The sequence below is a fragment of the Glycine max genome, chromosome 8 (genome assembly GCF_000004515.6).
Source record: "Glycine max cultivar Williams 82 chromosome 8, Glycine_max_v4.0, whole genome shotgun sequence".
Taxonomy (NCBI): domain Eukaryota; kingdom Viridiplantae; phylum Streptophyta; class Magnoliopsida; order Fabales; family Fabaceae; genus Glycine; species Glycine max.
In genome coordinates, this window is record NC_038244.2 from 21,967,783 (window position 1) to 21,988,853 (window position 21,071).

General features: G+C 34.7%; 1 pseudogene; it reads right to left on the reverse strand.

Annotated features, from left to right (window-relative positions):
- Window positions 1-6,932: 6,932 nt before the first annotated feature.
- Window positions 6,933-19,099, reverse strand: LOC106799554 (receptor-like protein kinase ANXUR2; annotated as a pseudogene).
- Window positions 19,100-21,071: the final 1,972 nt, after the last annotated feature.

Genomic DNA, 21,071 nt, shown 5'->3' on the forward strand with positions numbered 1-21,071 from the left:
CATTTTGTTTTCCTTGAAAGCATTTTTGTTTTAGTTGAAACTTTCATCAAGCATGGGAGTATAAAAAAGTTATTTATGAGTTTATAAAACTAGTATTCTTTTTCTTTTAGACTCAATTTAATTTATGAGTTTGTTAAAAAAAATTTGTCGCAATCATTATAAATTTTTTCAAATTGTATTTTCACCTTTCGAGACATATTTGTTAGTAGAGTGGGAAAATGAAAAATAAAAAAAATTAAAATGAATAAAGACAATAGAGAAGATATTCAGGACACTCAGGTAATGATTTGAGGATGAATTTTGTATATTGATTTTAGCAAAAAGATACAATTTTATATACACGTATTAGCCTAAAGGAATAAGGCCAAAGAATATCCTTTTTGCCTAACAAATTACAACTCATACTATTCTAGAATCTACTTTAGGATCATAACAGAAAAATGTTAACATAAATAGATATTAACAAGAATGAGAGCTAGTGGGCTGTATGGGTTTTGGGCCATTGTTCTGTTAGCCTCCCTCAAGATGGAGGTGTATAAAGATCAATTAACCTCGAATTGGATACATTTGACTTGAAGAGACGAGGTGATAATGCCTCAGTGAACATGTCAGCAAGTTGATGAGAGGATGGAACTGGTAGCAACCGCATTAGACCTGCTTGAGCCTTTTCTCGAACAAGATGGTAGTGAATTTCCAAGTGTTTTGTTCTCTCATGAAACACTGGATTTGATGCAATGTAAAGTGCACTTTGGTTGTCGCAATATAATGTTGCAAGTTTAGAACAACATATTTTTAAATCATTGAGAAGATATGTGAGCCACTGTAGTTCACATGTACTTGTAGCAATAACACGATGCATTGCTTCCGAAGATGAACAAGACACTGTATTTTGCTTCTTTTTTTTTTCCATGACACTAGAGAGTTCCCAATGAAAAAACAATAACTTGTGATTGATCTGCGGGTGTCAACACAAGTTGCCCAATTAGCATCGTTGAAGCCACTTAAATGTATAGAAGTATCCCTCTTGAATTGAAGACCTTTGCTTGGAGAACCCTTCAGGTATCTTAAGACTCTCCTTGCAACACCTAGATGAGACTTTATGGGATGAGCCATGAATTAGCTGAGTTGTTGGGTTGCAAAAACAATGTCAGGATGGGTTGTGGTGAGGTAAATTAGACGACCAACAAGACGCCTATAGGATAAAGGATCATCAAGAAGATCACTAGAATCATCTTGATGCAGCCGCAATGAACTTTCCATAGGCGTTGAAAAAGGTTTGCAACCCATCATTCTAGAATCAGCAAGCAACTCAAGACAATATTTACGTTAAGATACATATATGCCATTAGCAGAGTAATTTTTTCTAAACCCAAAAAGTATTTCAATGCTCCTAAATCCTTAACTCGAAAATTTGAATGAAGAATATTTTTTATTTGGGCCATTTCAGCATCAGAATTTCCAATTAAAATAATGCCATCCACATAGATCAACAAAGTTGTAAATTCATCTCCATTGTGTTTGATAAATAAACTATGATTTGCATGTGATTGTTTGTAACCGGATGAAATAAGAAGATCAGAAAGCTTTTCATACCATTTGCGGCTAGCTTGCTTGAGGCCATATAGAGATTTTTTGAGTTTGCAACTCTAAGAAGAGCCATGGGCTTGCAATCCTTGAGGAATTATCATATAAACCTCTTCAGACAAGTCACCATGGAGGAAAGCATTACTCACATCGAGTTGTTGAAGCTGCCATTTATTTGCAGAAGCAAGAGTGAGGATGACACAGATAGTGTCCACTTTTACCACGGGAGAGAATGTTTCAAAGAAATCAATTCCTTCCACTTGAGAGAAGCCCTTTGCATCCATTTGTGCTTTGTACCATTCCACGCTTCTATCCGATTTTCTCTTAATTTTGTAGACCCATTTGCATGCTATAAGTTTAACACCAGCTGGAGTATCAACAATATCCCAGGTGTTGTTGAGTTTCAAAGCCTCAATTTCATCTTTCATGGCTTCAACCCAACAGGGACTCAAAACTTCTTCCTGATAACTTCGAGGTTCAACCCCAGAAGATAGATTCATTATATAGTGATGCTCAGACTCAGAGATGTTAGAATATGACAAAATAGATTGGAGAGGATACAAGCATGTTGATGATGATTGATTTGGCTACGTCTCGATGCTACAAATATAGTTTGTAAGGCAAACATTGGGTTTGATAGGTTGAGAAGAGCGTCTTGGGACAAAGGGAGTAGGTGTAGGAGTGGGGTTATGGTGCAAAGGAGTGTCAATGGTGAAAGAAGGGGAACCAGGTGTCCTAGATTGAGGAGAACTTGATTGTGGAGATGTTGAGGGAAGCTGTGATTATAGTGAAGGTAAAAAAATGATGGTAAATGTCGGTTTGGAGATGGGATAAAGTTGGGCTGTTGGGTGGTGTAAGTAGTAGTTAACTCTGGATTGGGCATTTGTATTGGGCTTTCCTCATGAAGGTTTTGGGCATTAGTTGGCATAGGTAGAGGATCATGTTGGGCCTCCTTGGGAACCTGATTATTTTGAATAGAAGGAAATATTGTTTCATAAAATATGATATTTCTTGAGACAAAAATTTCTCTTGATTGGAAATCTAAAATGACGTACCCTTTTGTTCCAGTTTGAAATCCAAGAAAAACACCTTGTCTAGATCTAGGATCAAATTTTTGATGTGGTCCATTGGTTGAAGAATAACATAAAGACCCAAAAACTTTAAGCATTGAAAAATCTAGTTTATGATTGTGCAAAAGCTCATAAGGTGTTTGTTTATTAGTGACTGGAGAAGGTATTCTGTTAATAAGGAAGAATGAATGTTTTATGGCATGAGACCATAAATATTCAGGTAATTGAGATTGGAACATAAGGGCACGTGCAATGTTAAGAATGTGTTGATATTTTTCTTTCTACATGCCCATTTTGTTGAGGGGTGTAAACATAACTAGTGTGATGAATGATACCCTTTGTGGCAAATGAATCTTTAAGAAAAAATTTGGGTCCATTATCTGAACGAATACACTTTATTTTGGAATCAAATTGATTTTCTATTAAAGCAATAAAATTTTTGGACATGCATTTTAGCTTCAGATTTTGACTTTAATAACACTACCCAAGTATATCTACTAAAATCATCTACAATGGTCAAAAAATATTTTTATCCATCAATTGAAGCTTTGGAAAAAGGACCCCAAATGTTCATATGGACTAAATAAAAAATCTTTAAAGCTCTACTAGTACTAAGATTATAAGACAATTTTCTTTGTTTAGAAAAATGAAAAATGTCACAATTCTCATTAACATGACTTGGAATAAAAGGAAATTGTTCACGTAACATATTTAAATGGTTTCCCAAAAGGTGCCCTAGTCTAAAATGCCTTAGGTTAGAAGAGGAGATGGTGCGGACAATATTATTGTTGATGGAGATTTTTTTTTTTGGTTGAGGGATCTTGGTTTCTTTATTGATATTTAAATGGTAAAGACCTTGCTCTAGATTAACCAAACCAATCATCTGCAACGAATGCTTGTCTTGTATAATGCAAAAGAAACCATCAAAGATAAGAGTAAATTTACGAATTTTAAGCAACTTAGATATAGACAAGAGATTGAAATGAAATTCAGGAACAAAGAGGACATCGTGAAGAATGAAATTTGAAGAAAATATAATTGTTCCAGAAATATAAGCAGTGACAATGGATTTATTTGGCAAATTAATTTGAATAGGATTTGTTTTAGAATAACTTGAAAAACAATTTAAAGAAGATGCAATGTGATCCGTGGCTCCTAAATCTATGATCCAGGGCACACTATGTTTACGGGTGGTGGAAGAAGTATTGTGTGTGAAGTGTGTATTGTTGCAAGAAATATACCACTAGAGTCAAAACCATTTTTTTGATTAAAAGGAACTTGAATGAGATTGGCGCTATTGGGCTGGACAAGATTGTTCCCGTAGCATCAGAAGCAGAGTTGGGCTGTTGAATCAAGGCCATTAGAGATTGATAATTGGCTTGGGTCAAAGTAATAGGACTTGAAGAAGCAGTTGGTCTCTCCATTGGGTCGACTGAAGCAGCGCTATTGGTAGAAGAAGAGGAGTCACGATTTTTGAACCGTGGGCAGCCAGGGTAGCGAGGGTAACCCGGTGGATAATCGTGCTTCCCCCAACAAACATCAATAATGTGTCCGGTGTGGTGGCAATAAGAGAACTTTTTATTGGAAGTGTTTTTGTTGGTGGACGACGAACCAAACACACCACGACTTTTACCAAAATCGTTGGAAGCATTGATAAAGCTATTGGGTTTAGCAGAGGAAGGAGGAATGACACTGAGCTGACATTCCTGTTGAACCACCATGGAGAAAACTCGATTGACCGTCGGAAAGGGATCCAAAAGCAAGATTTGGAAACGTACAACAGAAAAACGTTCATCCAATCCTTTCAAGAATCTAATGACAAAATCCTACTGGTGGTATTTCTTGGCCTCACAAGAATAGGTAACAAAAGGATGATAATTATCCAATTCCTCCCAGAGGATTTTCAAGGCAGTGTAAAAGTCAGAGACAAAACAGTTACCTTGAGAAAGGCCATATATTTATTCCTGGAGCTCTGGAATGCGGAGAAGATCTCCCTGTGAAAAACGTTCACGAAGGCCGTTTCAAATGTAGGTAGCATATTCAAGGAAGATGACGCTTTGAGCAATGGAGGGGGAAAGCGAATTCAAAAGCCAGGACATGATGAGAGTGTTGCATCTCTCCCAGAGTAAAAAGGTTCTTTGATAGAAGGGACCAGGATTGTGCCAAGGAGGAATGCCATTTTATTTTTGGAGATGAGGGCCATATGGAAAGTATGAGACTAGGACGGGTAGTTGGTTCCGTCAAGGACATGGGTAATAGACACAGAGGAAGGACCATCACTAGGATGGATGAAATAAGGACTTGAAGGGTTGAGCGATGGATCATTGAAGACATGGGAGGACAACAGGCAGAGCTCTGATACCATAAAACGAATAAAGACAAGAGAGAAGATATTCAAGACGCTAAGGTAATGATTTGAGAATGAATTTTGTATATTGATTTTAGAAAAAAGATACAATTTTATATACACGTATTAACCTAAAGGAATAAGGCCAATGAATATCCTTTTTGCCTAACAGAAAAAATGTTTACATAAAGAGATATTTACAAGAATGAGAACTATTGGGTTGTACGGGTTTTGTGTCATTGTTCTGTTAAAAATATTATATAACAAATATGTCCCTATGATGACAATTAGATTTGGTCACGTTGACAATCATTTCAGTGACAAATTCGTCCATCTGTGTCACATAGGTTATTTTATTAACGGTGATAAACGAAAGTTAACGACTGAATATATTTGTCGCACTTTTTACACTTTTGAGAAATAAATTTTATATTTTCATCTTTTAGGGACACATTTGTCAGTGAATTACACGTTTAGAGACAAAAGTGACTATTTACTCATTCAAATATATTGTTATTGACACAAAATGATAATTTGAAAAAAAATCAATAAGTATATTTTTAGGAAAAAATAATCAAAAGTATATCTCAATTTTTTAGGCTTAAATATATTTTTCAATAATTCATTTTGATTTTACTACCTGACAGTTTTGTACTAACAGATTCATATGCAGAACTATTGTTTCTATCTAACAGTTATAGATAGATTAATTTACTAAAATCCATATATTCGTACTGTATCTTGTGAAGAATTAGTTTGATTACTTGAAGCTAACCTTCATGATAAGGTTTTGCATGACAAAGTTCAACTTTCTATGATTGATATATAGATCATTAGCAAATGGAAGACTCATTGCTGCTAAACACCTGGTTATCACAAATTCAAGCAATACGAGACACAATGTTGTCTATTTCGTTAACCCAACAAAAGAATCCCTTATAGAACCTGCAAAGCCTCTGATAAGTTTAACATCTCCAGTGTTCAGATCCATGACTTTTGGGGAGGTTTGGGGTAATTTTTTTTATCAAAGGCTCACAATTTGAAGAAGAATTGCTCCTAATAAACTCCCAAAAAACAATGGAAAAGGAATGAAACCCTTGCAGACATATTTTCATGACTATACAAATTTATATTGTGCTTGAAAAAATGAAGTTTATGCAATGTCCAACGATATGAACTATATAGTGTAGTGAACATGTAACACTTGAATGGCTTGTGGCCAAATTGTATTTGCAATTTTTCGTATTCTTAAGATTGAGGAACTCTTCTGGAAGTTAAGTCAAAATTCTCTGCTGTTCAGGCTAATGACCTCATATGTATTGATAACGTGAAATCAACTAAGGGATTGGATTGTGTGAAATACAAATTCTCCGATGCTTAAAAATTCAAAAGTTTCTTACTACAATCTCATTTGTCTTCCATTTTGCTTCACTATGCACCCGTGTAATAATTGAGGAAAAGTTAGAAGATTTAAGATGTATAGTTTTTGTTTTGATTAATAAGTTGGCCATTTGTTATGTTATATGAGCGATTCGAAACTGATATAAATCAATAATGAGCAAATAAAGGACACTCATCAAAAGGGCCCATTAAAAAGAGGTTACCAAGTCTAAGAAATAAAGAATAGAGAACTTACAAATCCCCCATCTCAGTATTTTCCGACATTCCTCCACTGCTCGATTTGTAAGATATCAAGGTGGAGTTAGTCTCTGCCTTGGGGAAAAGGAAATAAAAATAATTGGTGTATACATCTAACTTCTGTTGGATCTAGTATTGCCATTGATTGCATCATATGAGAAGAGTGTAACAAAGCATCCTCTTTCTATTATTCTGTTTTGATTGAAGCTATTAGTTGTTTATCTAATAAGATTGGCAGCAGAAAAATTGACAACATTGCTCATCAATACTATTGTGTTCTATATCACTACTGATTTGTTGGCATTCAATTTCCTGCATTCCTTTCAAGTACAAGTACAAGATTATTGCAATCAGCTTCTGGTAAAATCAAAATGCTAGAAACAAAGAGGGATCACAACAAAAGTTACAAGTAACTCAATTCAACTTGATCATTTTTAAGGCTTTCCCCATCACCATGCATTTAGTATGAAAAATGTTCTCTCTGAGTTTCATCTCTATCCTTGCACACACTTACGCATTAACCTCCTAACCATCAAAGGATCACCTTTCAGGGGCTGTACATCACATTCACTTTCACTCTCACTAGAAGAACTAGAAGAAGATGCACTAGTGATATCCCCATTACCCAACACAACCATAGTCATTTTGTTAGGACATTGTGACTCTTTTGATTCAAAACACTAACCTTAATTTCAGCTTACCTAATCAAATCACCTACGGATTCAATACTTTGTTCAGTATCTGTATCACTGTATCCCGAGTTCAGTGATTCAGTCCATCTAACCGGCCATTGGTATTTTGGAAAATTGGTGGTGGAATACAAGGTATAATTACTGCTGATGTTTGTGATATCTGCTTGTTCCTGTAACAACAGAGCAGACTCAAGTTCCACCTCTACTTCACCCATTCTTTGTGCTCATCTGGTTCATAATCCCAGCATCTTACCATGATATCTGTAAAGACTTACCAACAATCTGGTACAATCTTTCCTTTGATATTCGGATCAATTTCCTCCTCAACAGGCTTCTCCAAAAATTCTCTTTGCGCTTTTATTTGTACATATTTCCTTCCACATACAACATCTAGCAGAACTATAACCAAATGACTAAACATCACATTTATCTTTGACAGTACCGTACATGGCATACTCCATAGCCATGTAGGCATAAGTACCTATAAGTGAAAGTATTAGCTTAATTTAACTGATAAAAACTCATTGCAGTACCTATAAGTGAAAGTGTTAACTTAGTTTAACCGACAAAAATTCATTGCAAAGAGTAAGCTCATAAAATAAGACATTACCCACAACAGAAACTACTTTAATTGGTTTTGGCTTTGACATAAAATGTGGTCCCTTTAGGCTAAGGCTGAAATCTTTGATTTTTGGCTTCATGTTGTTGTCCAAAAGAATGTTGCTAAGGTTGATGTGAAGGTGAATGATGGTGAGCTTCACTCCTGCATGAAGGTAGTGAAGTCCACGTGCTACTCCTATGCGGATCTTCAACCTTTATATACTTTACCAGCACTTCCACGATGAATTAGTCTGTTTTGATAAAAGTTTTTCGTTGATTTCTAAACTTCGGCCAGAGAAAATTGATGGCACAACTCTTGCATCACCGTTGGATACTGTCTCTGAGATGAACTTGTACTTGTGTGCTTGGAACTGCAGAAGCCCAAATTTGACAAACATGGTTCCAATTTGTAAAACCTGCTTGATTATTGATTAATTATTACTTGTCACTTACCAAAAACATTCACTGCTACTCTTCTTCAATCTTCCTAGGGATCCGACTTGCCTGGAATCAGTAAAGTCACCGGAGGATTCTACATTATCTATCGCTTCATACATTTTTCTTATATTTTTTTTACTTTATTAACTTTTTAATATATTTATATGACTGAAAAAGTTTAATGTGAACATGTTTTCTTTTACTGCAGGAATCTCATCTATCTATAACTTAACATTTTTATGGTTTCCATTAGAGGCATTACTGTAGATTCTCCTGTGTAACGGTTGTTTTGTCCTTCGGTATGGTCCTCTCTTATTTTGTCTGTTTGTGAGATTGTATGATGCTAAAAAATAATCGTGTTGCCCTTTGCGATAAACTCCGTTAGAGGCATTACTTTAGATACATATTGCCTACTGGTATATTTAGTTGACATCATAATTTGGAGGTATATAATAAATAGTCTAGCATGAAGCTAAATATTTAGTTTAGTATATTTAGTTCAAATCATAATTTTCTTTAACATAGTTGAAATCATAACTTGATTTTACTCATATTTTATATTCTCAAATCATTAATGTGCTCACGTAAGTGAAGTGACTTGCATATTCATGACAGGTTTTGGCTTCGGTGGTAAAATAAAATATTAATTTAATTAGGCCTGTTTCGGGGAGGTTGAGAGTTTTTTTTTTTTATGTAAGTTTTAACATAAAACATGTGTTAATGAAAATGAATTTAAATTAGTTTTTAACTCGTTTTTAAAATATTTTTATATTTATTTTTTTAAAAAAAATTATGTCACCGGTATTATTATTATTATCATTATTATTATTATAGTTATCATCATTAATATTATTGTGATCATTATCACGGTTATCATGAACATTATTATATCATTATTATTCTCTTTATAGTTGATATTATTATGGTCGTTAGTATAAATATTATTATCGTAATCATTATCTTTTATTGACATTATTGTCATCACCACATAAAGCATTTTTAAAGTAAATTTTAATAGTATAGAAATTTTTTAAGAATAAATTTATTTTTAAACTAAAATTAAAGAAAAAATTATAACTTAGGTTGATCTGATCAATTATAATACAAATTAAAAATAATTAAAAAAATACTTTCTCGAAAAGTTTATCCAAAACCCTATAAGTACTGTTACAGATTAAATGTATATCCAAAACCCTATAAGTACTGTTACAGATCAAAAGTATACTACAGGTTTCAGAACGACCATTCTGGAACATTTTTTCCCAAAACTTTCTTTTTGGGATAATGATTTCTCGAAGCATATTTAAAGAATTATGGAAGAGTTGTTTTGGAAAGTTATAATAGGCATTCCAGATTACATTCTAAAAAACAAACTCACTTTCTAGAATAGGCTCTTCGGAAGTCTAGTATGAAAGTCACGGAGTAGCTATTTCAGAATCCTTGTTGAACCATTCTGAATAATAATTATTTACAAAAAAAGCTTTTCCGTAATTGTGGTATAAGTGTATCATAAAGTCTTTTCCAGAAGAATTAGTCACAATTGCCTTTTGGAATGAGTTCTCCAAACAAAAAACTAACCAAGCAAAAGAGTCAAAACAACCACTTACCTACAGTATCTACCTCAACCCAACCCTCAAAGGAGCTATGCACAGAATGTAGATGCTACCTCGACCCGACCTTGGCGGAGCTGCACCAAAACAACCAATGTTCGTGACATTCGACGGATATAACGATGTCTACGCCAGTGCAACCTTCACGGAAAACATACTTGAATGAAAATGGAAGAAGGTGTTGGGAGTAGGTCAGCTGCTTTTAGGACAAAGGTTGAATAAAGGAAAGTTAAATACATCAGAAGGGTAGTTTAGGAATATTGAAAAAATTGGGAAGTGTAGGAAGTAGGTATGGACGTGCAGGAAGTAAAGGCCAATAGTAATCCACATCAATTGGTGCCCCTTCGAGTTGTAAAGAAAGTATATCACTCTTAGGTGGTATTCATATTGGCTTTGCTTTTCGGATGTCAATATGCTATTGTATTTGGCTTCATTTTTAGCTTAGGAAGAGTCACACCTTGTGCTCTTTTCTAGGCTGCTGCTATTAATAAAATGTTCATTTTAGCTTTTCAAAAAAATTCAGCCCAACATAGGATTTAAGATTTGCATTCCCCCTCTCTCAAACCTATTATGGTTAAAATTCCCATTTTTTAATATATTGGTAAAAATGTAAAAAAAAATTGAGGTCATTGTATTATTAGCACACCACTTGTGTGACAAGAAAGAGAAGGAAACAACAGATAGATGGCTGGTAAGGTTTTGTGGTGACTGGTAAGTGACTAAACAGCCAGATTGTGCTCACATGCCTTTATTTTGCTTTTAAAGAACATGACTTCTTTGTGTGTATTACAAAATGTACCTTTCTATCTTAATTGTAATGACTTCGGGTACCTTCCCAAATTTTCTAAACCCCATTCAGTTCTGTTCATTACAAAGAAAATAATAACCCCACAAACATATCATTTTTTGGAGTTTATTTATATTTATATAATCAAGTACATCTCTAGAATGCAAAGTGGAAAGTGTGTGAAAATAATCAGTGTCACAGATATCTATTAGCATTCCTGGAGTAAACTTTGCAGAAATGAAAATTAGAAAAAGGTATGGCCATACCAAGCCAGAGCAGTAAAAAAAGTTGCTACCGTCCAGCATAATAGGAACTATAAGCGCTACTTACCCTCCCTGGCGGCAAGAGAATCTAGTTCCTGACTGCATAATTTCATGCATTTCTACCCAACCCCCTCTATACAACCAATACACTTATTCCCTGCTTTCATAGCTGTCTGCATAATTCTAACACCAGGAGAAAGTATCATCAATGCTGTTAGCTCCCCAGTACAAGTGTTGATCATTCCAAGAGCCGTGAAACTCCCCCTCCGTATACCTTTGGTGCAACTTGATATTGAGATCTTGTAAAACTGGAACAATTACACCAATTGTTCCATTATTTTACAGAAGCACACAAATTTCAAACTTGATCAAAATATCATAGTAAATCCAAATATGGAGTTGATATCCTTGGCATAATCAAACAATTTCAATCACAATCAATCATTAAAATCAATCTGGAAGAAATATTTAATTTGGCAATTCGAAGATAATGAGAAGAGCATTGGCACAAACCGATAATAATTGAAGGCTTAGGATATCAATATTATTCTTGAAGTTGCATTGAAGACTGATAGATGGAGGAAAGGTGTACGTTAGCTCTCAGTTAGTTGAAATAGCTAGGATAACTAACTGTTAGTTGGTTAAGAAAATATAAATAGTCTATTAGAGGGAGGAGGGAGAGAATTTGGGAAGTAAAGGGTGGTGAGACCTCGAAACTCATCTGTACTATGTTTTAGGTGCACTATTATAATAATACACACATTCCTTGCCTCTGCTTCTGGTCTAGTTCTATCAACTGGTATCAAAGCTCCAATCTTGGAGTGTAAAATCGTTAATGGTGATGAAGGCGAACGCAAGAATGGAGACACGCATGGAAGCTATGGAGATAGCCATGGAGGAGAATCGCGAAGCAGTGGAATCGTGGTTGAGCTCGATCGAAGGGATGATCCAAAGGTTGGCAGCGGCGTGGGAGAAAAAATCTTCTAGGATGAACGTGCATACAATTTACGCGAGCGAAGGGGATGAAGGTATGGCGGTGCACGACGACAATCTGTGGAGGAATTTAGAATTGCCCATATTCGATGGTGAGGATTCAATGGGCTGGTTGACCAGGATTGAGCGATATTTTCGGTTACGGGCAGTTAGGGAAGAGGACAAGCTGGAAGTAGTGGTGATCGCGATGGAGGGGGAAGCTTTGGGTTGGTTCCAATGGTGGGAATCTTGGAATCCAAATCATTCTTAGGATGGATTCAAGATTGCAGTCACTCAAAGGTTTCAGGCTTCGAGCTTGGGATATCCTGTTCAAGCGTTATTGGCATTGCAACAAGAAGAGACTGTGAAGGGATTCATCGGTCAATTTGAAAAGTGCGTTAGAATGGTGAAAGTGTTGGAGGAGTCATTTCTAGTGGAAGTGTTTCTAAGGGGTTAAAGGAAGAGATTAGTACTGAAGTAAGGCTTCATGAGCCAAAGAACTTGAAGGAAGCCATGGTTAAGGCTCGAAGAGTGGAGGATAAGAATAGAGTTTTATGGAAGTTACCCTTGAGTAATATCCAGGGGTATAATTTGCAGAAACCCAACTATTCGGGTCAGAAATCTGTAAAGGATTGGCAACCAGCAAATAGTAAGGCAATTGATCTTACTAATGCTGTTAAAAGAGGATCCAGTGGGTGGCAAGGTAGAAGAACCTTCCATAATTTGTCACTCACGAAAGTAAATGAGAAAATGAGGAAAGGAGAATATTTCACCTGTGACGAAAAGTATAATCCTGCTCATGTGAGTAAAAATAAACAGTTCAGATTGATGATTATGGAGGAAGAGGATGAAGGAGACCCTTGCTTATGAAATGCAGGTTGTTTTTCTAACCTTGACCTTGAGGACAAGGTCCATCTTAAAGAGGAGGTATTGATAGATGGAGGAAAGGTGTATGTTAGCTGTCAGTTAGTTAGGATAGCTAGGATAACTAACTGTTAGTTAGTTACAACTAACTATTAGATAGTTAGAACTAACTGTTAGTTGGTTAAGAAAATATAAATAGTTTATTAGAGGGGAATTAGAGGGAGGAGGGAGAGAATTTAGGAAGTAGAGGGTGGTGAAACCTCGAAACTCATATGTACTATGTTTTGGGTGCACTATTATAATAATACACACATTCCTTGCCTCTGTTTCTGGTCTAGTTCTATCAAAGGCTTAGGATTTCCCAAGATTACCGTGTCTTTGTCCATTTAAAAAATTATCAACATTACCTTTTAAAAATACTACATGCTTTAGGTGTGTAGTGATCTCTACAATTGATAACGCAGATCTTCTATACTATTGTGCCCTATATTAGCACTTAGTTATAAAGTGGTTCTATCATTACTAGTTTGTTGGCACCCAATTTCCTGCATTCCTTTCAAATTTATTACAAGATTATTACAATGACAACATTTGGTAAAATAAAAAATGCTAGAAAAAAGGATCACAACAAAAGCTACAAATAATTATCTCAATCAATTTTAGCTTATTGTGACTGAAAACAATAACCTCAATTTCAGCTATCTTAATCACCTACATTTCTTCAGTAAAATAAAGTTATTTTTTTATTAATAATAAAATAAAGAAAAAATAGAGTAAATAATAGGCTGAGGGTACCCTAGCTATAAATAGAGACATATTAGGTTAGTTTTTACATTTACCATACGTCTCTACACTCCCTCTTCCTTTCAAATTAGTTTTCCCTTCCCCCTCTCCCAAAATCTTTTCTTTTTCCAGCATACACTCAAACCTATCCTAATAGTTTCAGACTCATTAACTATTGGATTGTCGTAAAATTTGAACACCAGGTTTGGAGCTCATTTCTGCACACCGTCACCGTTGGGATTTGAGAAATAATGTATATGGTGAGAGAAATGTCCCTCACACGTAGTTCTCTTTTTCCCGCATACACCTAAACCTTTCCTAGTAAAACTACGTTGCCAAACTTGTTAACCGTTGGATCGTCGTGAAATTTGAACGCCAGGTTTGGAACTAATTTTAACCGTTGGAATTTATGAAATAATGTCTATGGTGAGAGAAATGTCTCTCGCATGAAGATAGTGAAATAGAGGCTCCAATACTTTCTCATTCTCTCTAACGCTTGGGAACCCTAGCAGAGCAACCAAAGGAAAAACTTGAGGAATCTTAGGGAACCGCTAGAGACACTAGACTACACACGTGAACCCGCTTAGAGATAAGGGATGAGTTTATCACAATTGGGGTTAAAGTAAACATGTGTAAGATCCTTAGAGGATCAAATTGGGGTTTATTTTGGGATGTTTATTTTATTGTAATTTTTCCTTTATGATTATAATCACAAGATTGTTGTGTTTGATGGACCAATTGATGCCTATATGCAAATTGGTTGATAAAATTGAGTGCTCTTGGTGTTTTCGTGTTTTTGAACCTATGATTTTGATTCCTTTGATTTTGATATGATTATGTAAAATTATTTGAGGAGTTTAATCGTATGAACATAACATATTGATATTTTTATTGTGTAACATGTATATGATGCATGAGGCGTGATAACTTGTTGTCTTGGGATTAGGGAAGTGCGATGAACTGTATGTAAGTGACAAGTTGAGTATGTGTTAAATTGTGAGATCACACGTGTATTGAGATGTTGTATGCATTGAATTGTGAGCTATGAATTATAAAATCACACAACTATAAGACCTTTTAAGGGTGACGAGTTAATGCGCGATGAGTAAGGTGATGAGATCCACTATGGGAACCCGACGAGTTTAATCACTTTGAGGTGCGACGGGTTAAAATTATTTTGAGAACAATTGAGGGGTTGTGTGTTTTGTATATTTCATACATAGAGTCTACGTGTTAAAATGTTTTTTGGATTGGACCTGAATCAAGAGGGAGAGGCCCTGACGGACTCTTCGGAGTGTAGGCCTTGGGGATAAATACACTCGGTTTGAATGTTCCTTTAAGCCTATGCTAATCCCATATGATTGGAGCGTTCTTGCAAAACAGAGTGACCTTGACTGGTCTCCCTATGATTTCACCTAGTGAAAGTGACCTGACTTCCAGTGTGTGGTCCATCTTGTCATGTACTCCTAGGCACCCGACGAGGTTTTTCACTGACATGGTACCACATTGCATATAGCATTGAGTCTTAGTATATTTGTTGCATAACGTTTGTGTATTGATCGATATTGATTGGTTGAGTGATATTGTGCTTTAATCCTTAAGTACGTGAATGATGTGAAAATGTGTGAGACGTGTAGTATTCAGAAGTGATGTTACGCGATAAGTGGTGGAATGACGTGAGTTGTGTTTAAGTAAGTTGTATTTCATTTATATGATATGTATATCTATGTTGTCTTGTTTCTCTCTACTAGTTAGGAATGTGATAACTTACTCCCTGTGTGAGGTTTATGTTTAGATCCTGTGATGATCTCGAACTTTGTGTTCGTGGGAGCAGATGGTTAGGTGGATGGTTATAGAGAAACTCATGCTAGAGGATGCTGGAACACAATACTCTGATAAGATATATTATTGGGGCATGAGTTTTTGTATTATTGCATGAAGTTTTGAATAGTTTGTTTTTATCATTTTGTTTCACATGCTGAGTCTTTAGTTCATTCTTTGGAGTTTTGGACGACCTTGTTTTGAGTTGGAGATGCTTTTTAATAAGTTTTATTTGGTAACAATGAAGTGAATGTGACCTTTTTACCCATGTGAATTGGTTTAAGTAATTTGAATAAAATTGATTTAATTAAATTCCGAATTTTTATGTTTTTCTTAATTATATGTATGTCGGGGTAGAAGGTGTCACAAACACTCTGGTGCAATCTTTCCTTTGATATTCAAATCAATATTCTCCTCAACAGGCTTTTCCATTTGTTCCATATTTGCTGGCATTATTAAATAATCCATTCCACACACAACTGGTAGTAGAACCAAACCAAATGAGAAAACATCCCATTTATCTGCCACAAAACCATCCATGACATACTCCAAAGGCATGTAACCAAGACTATCTATAAGTTTAAGTATTACTGTATTAGCTTAGTTAACTGGAAAAAATTCATCCTAGTTAGCTCATAAAAAATAAAATTACCCTTAATATGATCTGCATTAATTTGTTTCGGCTTCGCCTTCGAATTAAATTGTGGTCCTTATATGCTAAGGCCGAAACCTTAGAGTTTTGGCTCCATGTCCTCATCCAAAAGAATGGTATTGGCTCTGAGGATACAATGAAAGATGAAGCGCTTGGCTTCTGAGTTTCCCACGTTGTAGGCGTCTATCTAGACATCCATTGGAGATGTACTCGTACACAATAATCATCTTGTTTTCATGGTTGCAAAATCCAATAAGAGACACACAATTAGGGTGGTGAAGTTGGCAGAGTAGGTTTATTTCTTTCTTAAACACTGCATTATATCCCACATTAAACCGTTTTAATGCGATTGTATAACTAGAAGAATCTTTATGTTGGAGACAACCTTTATATACTGTACTAAATGTTTCGCGTCTTGTGACACCCTCTACCTGGACATACATATAAATAAGAAAAATATATAAAATAATGGAATTTAATTAAACCAATTTTATCAAAATCATGTACACAAATTCATGAGGTAAAAGGATTATATTTACTTCACTATTACCAAATGAAACTTATTAAAAACATATCTGGCTCAAGACAAGGCCGTCAAAGTTTGCAAAAGAAATCTTGTTAAATAGTTGATTAAATTAAAGTAAAATAACATCATACAATTGAAATAAAAACTCATGCCCCAATGTCACACATCCTATTAGAGCATTGTGTCCCAACGTCCTCTAGCACGAGATTATTTAAAGTCATTCACCTAGTCATCTGCTCCCACGAACACAAGGTTCGAGATCATCATAAGATCCAAACACAAACAACACACATAGAGTAAATTATCACATTTCTAAATAAAATATAGATAAACAAAGACATAATCAAAATAAATTATAGAAGTATTTATAACATTGCTCAACTTAATACAATCCACGTTACTTCACCACTTTATCATTTAAAATTCATTTTTCAATCACCAATCACATTACATATGAATCACACACTCGAGTCAAGACGTAACAACACTCATGAATTTGATAATAAACAATTCACAGGCGTTATGCAATAATTATACTAAAACTCAAGCCTATATGCAATGTGGTACCATGTCGGTGAAAAATCACACTAGGGCGCTTATGAGTACATAACAAGACACACCACACAATGGGTATGTCAGGTCACTCTCACTAAGTAAAATCATAAGGTGACCAGTTAGGGTCACTCTGTTTTGCGAGAATGCTCCAACCATATGAAATCAATATAGGCTTAAAGGAGCACTCAAATCGAGTGTCTTTACTCCTAAGGCCTAGATTCCGAAGAATCCGTTAGGGCCTCACCTTCCTAATTCAGGTCCAACCCCTAAAACAATTTTTGCACGCAAATCCTGCTCATGAATTATACAATACGCACGACCTCACCCTCGTGTTTCAAACACGTTTAACACATTGCCCTACAATTTAACACTTTAGGTTCCTAACTAGGAATCCTAAACTTTCCCTTTAACACTTTGTGCATAAACATGTTTCTCAAGGTAAACACCAGTTGGGTTATTGTATAATTCACAACTCACAACACAATTATTATCACATCAAGTGTTAACCACACACTTATTCACAACCAAATTTCATGTCCACAATTTTAACATATCACAACATCACAATCCACCATCACATGTTTCCATGTATCTCATAAATCAACACATATTCAATTTATCCATTACACACAATTTCAATTACAATTTCATGATCCCATTATAACAATTTATTATGCTAATATAGTAATCTTGTCCAAAATACAAACAAATTATTCGAAAATTCTTCTCACAACATGGGGAGTAAAACCCCTCAAACAATTTCACATAATCATATAGGAAGAATTACAATACAATAAACATACCAAAATAAACCCCAATTTGATCCTCTAAGGATCCCTACACATGTTCATTCTAATCCCAATTGTGATAAAATCATCTTTTACCTCTAAGTGGGCTCACGTGTGTAGTTCGATAGTGATAGCGATGTCTTTAGCAGTTTCCTAAGATTCCTCAAGTTTTTTCTCTATTTGCTTTGTTAGGGTTTCCAAGTGTTAGAGAGAAGGAGAAAGGATTGGAGCTTCCATTTCATTGTCTCCGTGTGAGGGACATTCCTCTCACCACAGACATTATTTTTCAAATCCCAACAGTAGCAATGTGCAGAAAAGCTTTTGGAACCTGGTGTCCAAATTTCACAACAATCAAACGGTTAACCTGTCCTGGATTGTAGTTTTATTGGGGTAGGTTTGAGTGTATGCTAGAAAAACAGAGTTACGTGAGAGGGATATTCCCCTCACCGCAGATATTATTTCAAAAATTCTAACGGTAGGTATGTGTGGAAATAAGCTCTGAACCTAATGTTTAAATTTAACAACATTCCAATGGTTAATGAATCCGGAATTGTCATTTTACTGAGATAAGTTTGAGTGTATGTGGGAAAAAGAGAGGATTTTGAGAGAGAAATAAGAGAAAATGAATTTGAGAAGAAGAGAAAGTGTAGAGACGTATTGTCAATGTGAAAACCGACCTACTATGTCTCTATTTATAACTAGGTACTCATAGCCTATTATTTACTATATTTTTCTTTATTTTATCATTTTAAAAAATAAACTCTATTTTACTCCTTATCTAATGAATAAATAAAACATTTTTTTCTAAGGACATATATTTATTTTATTTATCTTAAAATTATTATTTTAATTAAGAAAATTATTTCTCCTTATGTATTTAATTATAAAAATTTCATTATTTTTCTAAAACTTTATTTATTTTTAAATAAAATCCTTTTTAATTTATTTTACAAAAAATGGAATATTACACGTCCAATGACTCTGTTTTGATCGAAGTTGTTGGTTGATTTCCCAAGATCGGCAAGAGAAAATTGATGGCACAACTCTTCTATTATTGTTGGATACTGCCTCTGTGAGGAACTTGAGTGGCCTAAACACTTCAGAAACATAGTTCCAATTTGTCACTTACCGAAAACATTCACCTTTACTCCTCCTCAATCTTCATAGCTAAGCTAATTTGGGTGATAGACATTTGGTGTGTGAAGCATGTTAGGGTTGGTATTTGCCCCAATTGAGACTGCCTCACTTTTTAACAAAACTCTGCATCTGTTGAAAATGTTTCACTACCTAATAAAATAGAAACCTTCTAAGAAACATGCTTAAAAAGTAATTGATGGAATACCTTTAATCTTTATTCTTTATGTGGAAGTTAAAAATTTACAGGTCTATAGTTTAGGATAATTCACCGAAAGCCCTAAAATCTAGGGCATATTTGATTATTAAGGATTAGATAAAATACCTAGATTCGTAGTTGGTTCTTTATCTAAGCGTTCTTTGACATATGTTGTAAGATCTTTGCAGCTATCCATCACGATCACGAATAATGATATTACGATTCTTTCTCAATCGGAATCTCTTTATTCCTCAATAGGACCTTCGTAACTCTTCAGATGGAAGGAATAAAAACTATGTATGACGACTTGGTATATAGGAGATGATAACCTTCTTAGAGTGTGTTAACCTAATAGGGTTTTCATTATCTCCTAATGGGTCACAATAACCTTTGCTTATTTAACTATATATCATCTTATTTAATTGTCTAACGAACTCACTTAAATTGATCACATAAAATAAAACTCACTAATAATAAATAATTAATATAATTATTTTATAATAGCTCACATTGATTATGGAATAAATTTTTTTAACACTAATGTCACCAACACAATCTCTTGTCCATATGCGTCATATATGCATAATTTTAAGGACATAGCAACACAAAAATATTATATTTGTTTTACATTCAATTTTAAAAGGATTTACGGTTATCGGACAATATAAAAGAGACAAGAGAACACAGAAGAAAACATATAAGATCTTGTTACCCACTAAATTATGGGATAATTTTTGTTTCAAGTACAACAGATATAAAAGACAAAATTACTCACTATCTTATTATTTTGTCTCCTCACTCTCTTACCATATTTTGTATAAACAGTTTCTATCTTTTTCTATAGATTTTTATACAGCTACTAATATATTTTTCTTTAATAAAACAAAACTTTTGCTTATAGAAAAACATAATCTATTTTTCTTTAATTAATAGACTTTAGATAGAGAAAATAATAAGCACAAAATAGTTTTTTTTGTGGGCTACGGTGGAGATTTTCCCATTGTTATATATATATATATATATATATATATATATATATATATATATATATATATATAGAGAGAGAGAGAGAGAGAGAGAGAGAGAGAGAGAGAGAGGGGGGGGGGATCAAACGGACGAAAGAGAAGTAAGGAATCTAGAATGACAGATGTAAATGCAAAATTTGAAAACAGTTATCAAGGGCACACCGGATTCCGACTTACAAATCCCAGGTTTTCGCAAGCAAGGAAATCAAAGCGGCGACAGAGCCGCACAGGATCAGTAGGGAGGGAGAAGGGAAATGAATGAAAAACTTGAATTTTATTGAAAACGGAAAGAAATGCTTATAAAGTTGTTCTTAGAGCACCTATATCCTCTTGATGACCTGAAATACGTCTATGTGAAAGGGTGTCTCACAATGAAGATGAGGACTCCTTAAATAGACATATGAATTACTGTTTCTACAGTACCGGTAACAACAACCGGGACTATTACAATAATTGACTTAAACAATGATTTTTTGACCGGTTACTTAGTTACAATGATTAATCCTTCATTACAACTAATTAATCTTCTTCTAATGAGATGCCGAAACAATCATCCTCATTCTGGTAGAAAGGATCATCGTCTTAATCATCAATGTCTTCCGAAGATTCAACCTCTTTCTTTGAAGATTTTTTCTCTTCTTCTTGTTGAAGTAGCTGGAGAACTTCTTTAAGGTTCTGCGCAAGGCTTTCTTTGGATTTTGAGCTGGCCAGGAATGTTGCAAG